The sequence below is a fragment of the Lemur catta genome, chromosome 19 (genome assembly GCF_020740605.2).
Source record: "Lemur catta isolate mLemCat1 chromosome 19, mLemCat1.pri, whole genome shotgun sequence".
Taxonomy (NCBI): domain Eukaryota; kingdom Metazoa; phylum Chordata; class Mammalia; order Primates; family Lemuridae; genus Lemur; species Lemur catta.
Window position 1 is genome coordinate 6,893,326 of NC_059146.1, and position 7,327 is coordinate 6,900,652.

Here is a 7,327-nt window from a genome sequence, read left to right on the forward strand (position 1 = left end):
TTTTCCTGGGTATATACCTAGGAGTGGAATATTGTAACTTGTCATGCTAGTATTGAAACTTGTCCCCTTGCATGAACAATTTGTTTAAACTCCCTTTTTTTATTTTTTTACAAAGTAACCATTAGAAAACAATAAGCTCTTTTACTGGACCACTCTCGTTCCCTGCTTGAAAAAGAAATAGCGTAATGTGGCATACACTATTGACTGTGCCCAGCAGCCATTTCTTCCTTCTTCCTTGAGAAGAAAATGCCAGTTTTCTTCAGCCATTGAGCAACAATGTGTTCTGGGAAAACGGGCTCTAGGAAATGGGCTGTAATTGGTCTAAGCCAACCGTGGCAATCTAATTCACCACTCATTCATTCAACAAATATTTAATAAGCTCCTGCTACGGGCCCATCTGTCCTAAATGCTGATTATCTTTACCAATTATAGCAACGGAGTGAGCGAGTGGCCCAGCCCCAGACAATGAGAGGTAAGGGGAAGACAGCTAGGGAGCTTCTGGAAAAAGGCTTTTCGGGTGCCCAAAAAGCAAGCCAGGGCTTTTCCTTCCTGTGTTTGGACGATGTCATATGGGATAGGATGCTTGGAACTGGAGCAGGCATCTTGGGACTATGAGGAAAAGAGAAGAGAACCCAGGAAAAGATGACTGAGCTCTTGCCTAGTTAGACTGTTGGATTAACCAAACCTGGATTCACCTCCTTTCGTTATACAGAAAAATAGAAAACCCATAAGCCACTTTCAGTTGGATATTCACTCCCTTGTAGCCAAAAGCATCCCAACAAATACGCATGATTCTGATTTCATTGTTTGTTGTGGATTAGAATGGGTGAACATTTTAATAAATGGATGAAGAATCTGATGTTTTTCATTTTCTTCCTAGTTCTGTTGTTTGGTCGCAGAGGAATTTCTATCCCAGACATCTCTGTGGACAGAAATCATATTCCATGATCTTATTGGCTCCCCTTTGGCCACTGCAGATACCCCATTGGAAGCTGATATGTTTGGAAACAAAGTCACATTCTCCACTGTGGACGAGGTTATCGAGGTTATTGAGGTTATCAGCCTCTAGGTCCCCTACCTGTGTGCCCCTTGGGGAGCACTCCCAAATGAAGTTTTTGGGTTTTTTTGGGTTTTTTTTTGACAGAGTTTTGCTCTGTTGCTGGGGCTAGAGTGCAGTGGCATCATCATAGCTCAGAGCAACCTCCAACTCCTGGGCTCAAGAGATCCTCCTGCCTCAGCCTCCTGAGTAGCTGGGACTACAGGTGCATGCCACCAACTGGCTAATTTTTTTTCTTTTTAGTTTTTGTGTCATGGGGGGCGGGATTGTCTCTCTCTTGCTCAGGCTGGTCTTGAACTCCTGACGTCAAGCAATCTTCTGGCCTCTGCCTCCCAGAGTGCTAGGGTTATATGCATGAGCCACTGTGCCTGGCCTTTTTTGGTTTTTATTTTGTTTTTTTAAATGTAGAAGAGGCATCTCCTTATTTAAAGAGTCAGGCAGCTCTGTTTCTCTCTCTCTCTTTTGTTGTTGTTGTTCTTTTTTGTTTCATTTTTCCAACATGGAATGAGTTGGACTATAAGCTATACTTTGTGGCCTATGAGATTTTGGGAGGCCTCCCTGAACCTTGTTCGAATAGAAAACAGGCAAACTCCATGTTCTAATTCAGAGCTTCCTCCCCGAACTCAGTGGAGCCCCAGTAAAGAATGAAGTTGGTCAACTAATGATATTTGAAACGAATAATGAAGATATTTGAGAATAAGCTTTAATTTTGAAATAAGTAGGTCAAATAGCTTTTTACTGGAATGATTTGGCCTTGAGTCACAAATATTTCCGATGCCACTTGGCTTCTCACTGTCTTGACGATGACAGTCGAGGGACATCTTTCCCGTGCACTGTGGGATTTGGGTTCCAGTGCATGTTTGCTCTGATTATTGCATAGTTGAATAACAGATCCTCCTTTGGGACTTTCATGTCTTCCTATTTCTCGTGTCTTTAGCTGTTTTGACCAACAGCTGTAATTTAAAGAAGTATTGCTCAGGCTACCGACAAGACATAGGTGGCAGAGGCTGTAAGTGAAGACAATTTAACGAAGGGACTCTACAAAGTTCTGAAGAATATTAAGGGGAACCAACAGGGGATACATAGTAAAACATTAGGGCTAGCAACAGTTACCACCTCTAGGCTTAGAATGGATCAGGGGGAGGAAGATGTTACTGAAAGCTGGAGTGACCTGTAGCTGTGGAGAAGGCCTTGAGTCATGGACGAAGTCAAGGAAAAAATATCCTGACATTTTTCTTCTTTTACTCTATGATCTCCTGCTAATGCTGCCCATTGGCTAAAAATCACCAGAAGTCAGAGGGGAAGGGTGCCTGGTTGAGGCAATGTGTAAATGTCACCCTCTGTGGCCACAGAGTACGGCAGAAAAGGATGGAGAGTAGTTCTGGAAGTTTCCACTTGTGTGCCTTCATTTTTCCTCGCAATAACTCTAGAACCAGTTCGTAGGTAGACAGGTCCTAAATCCATTCCTAGCTAAATGCTTTTATTGCTTAAGATACAGGCGAGGCTTTGTAATAAGAGATTCCCAAACACTGCAGCTTCACCAAGATAGAAGCTGATTTCTCTCGGCAGGTACCTTCTTGGATAGGAGTCCAGGGCTGATGTGTTAACTTGATGGTGTTGAGTTTATTGGTAGATATTAGCTCTGCTGAAAATGTATTCCCAATTCTCCTTCCTCTGGAAATAAGGGAGGACTGTACTTCTCTGCCCCCTTGGGGTTAGATATGGCCATGCCATGCGCTTTGGCCAACGAACTGTGAGTGAGCAAGATGTGCGTCACAGAAGTATTTTGTTGCCAGTGCAAAGCTCTCCCTCTCCTTTTCTCCTCCCCCTGAGATTTGTGGAAGCTCTATGATATGAAGGACACTATCCTAAAAAATTGCCCAGAGCAGATGTGTCAGAGTGAGAAATACACCGTCGCTTTGAAGCCACCGAGATTGGAGGTTGTTTGCAACTACACCTAGTATTTCCTGATAATATAGAGACCGAGGCTTTTTCTGCATGGCTGCCCTCCAAAGCTAAGATGTTGTTGTCATCGGCATGATCTAAGGTGACTCATTACGGTGGTTGCTTTCTAGCCCACAGGAAGTGGAAGGAGAAACGAGAGAGCACGCTTACTTGTAGGGGCGTGAGCCAGAAGCGGCACGTACCACTTCTTTTTGGCCACCTCTAGGGTTTTAGTTATCCATCACTGCATAGCAAGTTATCCCAGTGTTTAGCAGGTTAAAACAGCAAACGTTGATCAGGTCAAATAATTTCAGGAGCAGCTTGGCTGAGTGGTTGTGGCTAAGGGCCTGCAGTTATCTGAGGTTCGACGAGGGCTGGAGGATGTACTCGTGAGCTCACTGGCATGGCCGTTGGCAGACCACACCTCTTCATGGGCTGTGGTCAGGAGGCCTCAGCGCCTTGCCGGGGAGGCCCTCTCTGTAGGGCTGCTCAGCGTGGCAGCTGCCTCTCCCTAGAGCGAGTAATCCCCGAAGGTGGGGGAACGGGGCCGGGGGGAGAGAGAGAAGCTGTAGTGTCTTTTAGAACCTAATCTCAGAAGTGACCAAGAATCATTTGTGCTGCATTGTGTTAGTCACACCGCCCGTCCTGGTACCGTGTGGGAGGGGACTGTGTGAAGGTGTGGGTAGCAGGAGGCAGAGATTGTTGGAGGCATCTTGCAGGCTGGCTAAACATCTAACTATAAGATAGGGCAGAAAACTTAGCCTTTAGATGGGCGGCCATCTCCCAGATAAAACTGCAGGAAGACAGGGAGAAGGGCTGGGGACAACCAAATTCGTTACCTCAGCGCCTCCCCCTGCCCCCAGCCACACAAACATCCGTGTGCACGCTCCTCTTCATACACGAGCACACGTGCTGTACCCTGGGAACAAACTATGCTTCTGGATTATAGCTCCTGTGCCCCTGAGGATTCTTAGTCTTCGGGTCACTATCCCCAGAAACTTGTGTTCTCCACTCCCAGACAATGCCAAATGCCCATTTAAAAGCTTTTTAAAGCACGAGTGGGAAGAAGGAGCTTCTATCTAGAAGGAGGAGAAAGAAATCCTCCCGCACTGCTGATCTGGAACACTAAGGATGACTCATGTGAGCTATGAGTCAGTTTGTCATTGCATGGAAGTAGCTGGATGAGTTATGTAAGTTGAGATTCAGATCAATGTTGCTTGTGCTTTTCTAAGTTTAGTTGGCAAACTCTTCTAAAGAGCCACACTGAAATTTATGTATACAGGATCCTCATACAGCAACACTCAAAGACTTGTAACAGTACAACTGGCCTGGCCCAAGTGAAAGGAGGGGGTCTCTAGGAACCCCCCCGTCATGCCTGCGATTGTGTAAAGCACATCATCATAATACAAGGCTTCATAAAACCAAGAAAAATCTTCTCTTACTTTGCCAATATAAGCAGTGGCTGACGTCCCAAGCCTTGCCTGACTTGTGTCCACTCCAGCACCTCTTAGCGCTTCCATCATGGAAAAAGAATGCAAAGTTTCAAGTTCTTTGTATGATGACCATTATTTTTGCTAGTCCTTTTGGCTTTGAGCTTAGGCAGGGATACATTTGAAACGGCTGGTGTGAGGTTTCTAAATAAACTTTTAGTGGACAGAATATGTGGGACAAGATTTACACATGAAGAGGGCAAGGGTTGAGAGAGTAGCATGATGTCCCCAAGAGGGCAACAAAAGCATATCTACCACACATGCGCATTTAGTTCAAAACAGCATGTGACCTTGAGGTCCATAAATTATCTACTTATCAGTGGTCTTTTCCTTTAATATGCAAAACTAATTTTTTCTCAAGTCCCTATTGACTGAGAAAAATGTGGTACCCTGCCCAGTTATTCTCAAGGCTCTTGGCCTATATCCTCCTGGTCATAGGGTGGGGAGTCTGGAGCACTGGGGTTTACCGCTCTGCCAGGTCCACACGAGGTGGGAGCAGTTCCCCAAGTGCAAAGGTATCATTTTCAGAAGAGGTGCAGACGAAGCGAGCACTTCCACAGCCCACTGCACGCTGCAAGTGTGGCCCAGGCAGCTCCTCCATTGAGCTCTCCTGAAGGTCAAGGATAGCAAAGAGCGATTACAGCATGGCAACAGCAAGCCCAGCACTGTTCAGATATTGAGTGAAAATAGAACATATGACATCTCACAGCTCCTAAGCCAAGCCCACCAGCCTTTCATTAGCTGCTCTTCCAGGTCAGCTGACATGGTGCCTGCTCATTCCAGATCATTCTCTTCCACGATCCCTTCTCCCAGTGCCCAAGGGTCCCAAATGTCCTCTTACTCAAGTTTGTATGGGACAAAGCACTAAGTTCATGCTATTTCATTGTGTTCAGCCACTGAGTTCATTTTCCCCCATCTCCTTCTAGACCTATACTCCACAGCCCCCAAAAGTCATTAAGGTGTTTTCCTAAACAAGAGAGCCAATTTTTTCCTTAGGAAGGATCCTTCCATCCTCTCAGAGCAATGGGTCAAACTGCAGCTGGCTTCTACAGTGGGAAGTTTCTTCTGCCTTCTCCATGTGTCCATATGTAGAAAACACGCCTTCCTCCATAATATTGAGATTAATAAGAGGTTCCCTCTGCGGGGTGGGATCATGGGTCATTTTTATGGGTTTAATGGTTTCTTTTCTTTTCTTTTTTTTCTTTTTTTTTTTTTGCTTATCTTTGTTTCTACAATGAACAAATAAACCTGCTTTAAGGCAAGAAAGGAGGAAAGAACAGAGCCTGCTGCCTGTGTTCCTTTTATCAAGAAATGCAAAACCTTTCTCCAAAGCCTTGGCCCAAAGTCTTCAACCTACTCCTCCTTGGCCAGACTGTGTCACTGACCACCACAGCTTCCCTGGAGGGTGGAAAAGGGAGTGTTTCGTTTTTCCAGCCTGTCCAGCCTCACTAGAGAGAGCGGCCACCAGAGAAGGGGCTTGGGAATGATTCTCGGTCCCGCTAACCGACAGTGTCTGCGACCACAGCACGAGGACGCAAGGTGGAGAGAGACCTGCGCAGTCTTTCTCGGTCCAGGGTGGGTGTCATCGCTTTGGTGTGTGACCGTGGGTGTTCAGAAGAGACTCCTGATAATAAAACTTAGAGCTCTGCGGTCTTATTAAGACTTAACTCAGGTGTCAAAAGGAATGTTGCCCTATTAGTACTTTGTAGCGATAGTAATTATTGTCACTGTTTACAAAGTGCTTTATTTAATTTAGTAGAATATCGCTATCTTTGCTCTACAGTTGAAAAAGCAAACTCAAAGATATTAGTTTTGGTAACAAATGTGCATTTAAAAGGCCACTGAATCTTCATTCTCTCCCATCACGTGCGTAGACTTTGGGGCACAGGAAGTGATTGATCCCTTGGCCATAAATGGGGCTTCCTCTCGGGCCCCAAGCTGAAGGCACACTCTCTGCCCAGCTGGTTAACTCTCCTTGTCCTGGATTGTTCTTGAATCAGGTCTCTGGGGTGCTGGGACGACGTCCGACCCGGGTCTCCCGCCTGGTTTGGCATCTCTCTCGTTGCCTGACCTGGGCTAGTCACCGGGCTCTGTCTGTCTGCTTTGCTCAGTCGTATTCACAGCACTTTGGTCCTTCCTGCCTGCTGGACAGTATCTGCGAAAGTGTTTTGAAAGGTGAAAAAGTGCTCTCTGTTTATAGCTATTTATTATACATACACAGTCCTGCCTCGTCCTCTCCTTCATCCTTCTCTTTTTCCAGAAGGCGAAGTCAGCCCCGGCCCCGGTGCCGGCAGATACTCAGACCGCGGCCGGCTCGCTGCGTGTTTGTTTACAGAAGAAATGTTTCCAGGTAGAGGAAAAGGAAGTTTGCCCAAGGATGTTTAATGGTATCTTGTAAACATCTATATTCTGATTAATTGATAGTGTTTGTACTTTGGGGCCCTTCATTTTAAACAGCTGGGAAGACTGTGCCTGCACTGGAGGTGAGAGTTCCCGAGTGTCCGCCAGCGTCATTCCCGGCTGCAAAACAGAGAAGGGTGGTGGCCTTTCCAATATCCATCTTCTGCTTTTTTCTTACCAACAGAACCCTGATTTTGCTCAAGGCAGCAATATGCCCAAGTACAAAGGCTCATATTCCCAGACTTCCTTGCAGTTAGCAGTGGCCATGTGACCCACTCTGGCCAATGGGATGCAGGTCCAAGTTGCTAGGAAAGTTGCAGGAAACCCTTTTAAAGGGGAAAGACTTAGCTGGCATTTGCCCTTTGCTTTGTCTCTCTCTCTCTCCCCCTCCCTCTCTCTCTTTCTCTTTCTTTGCTTGCAATGCAGACTCAGTGGA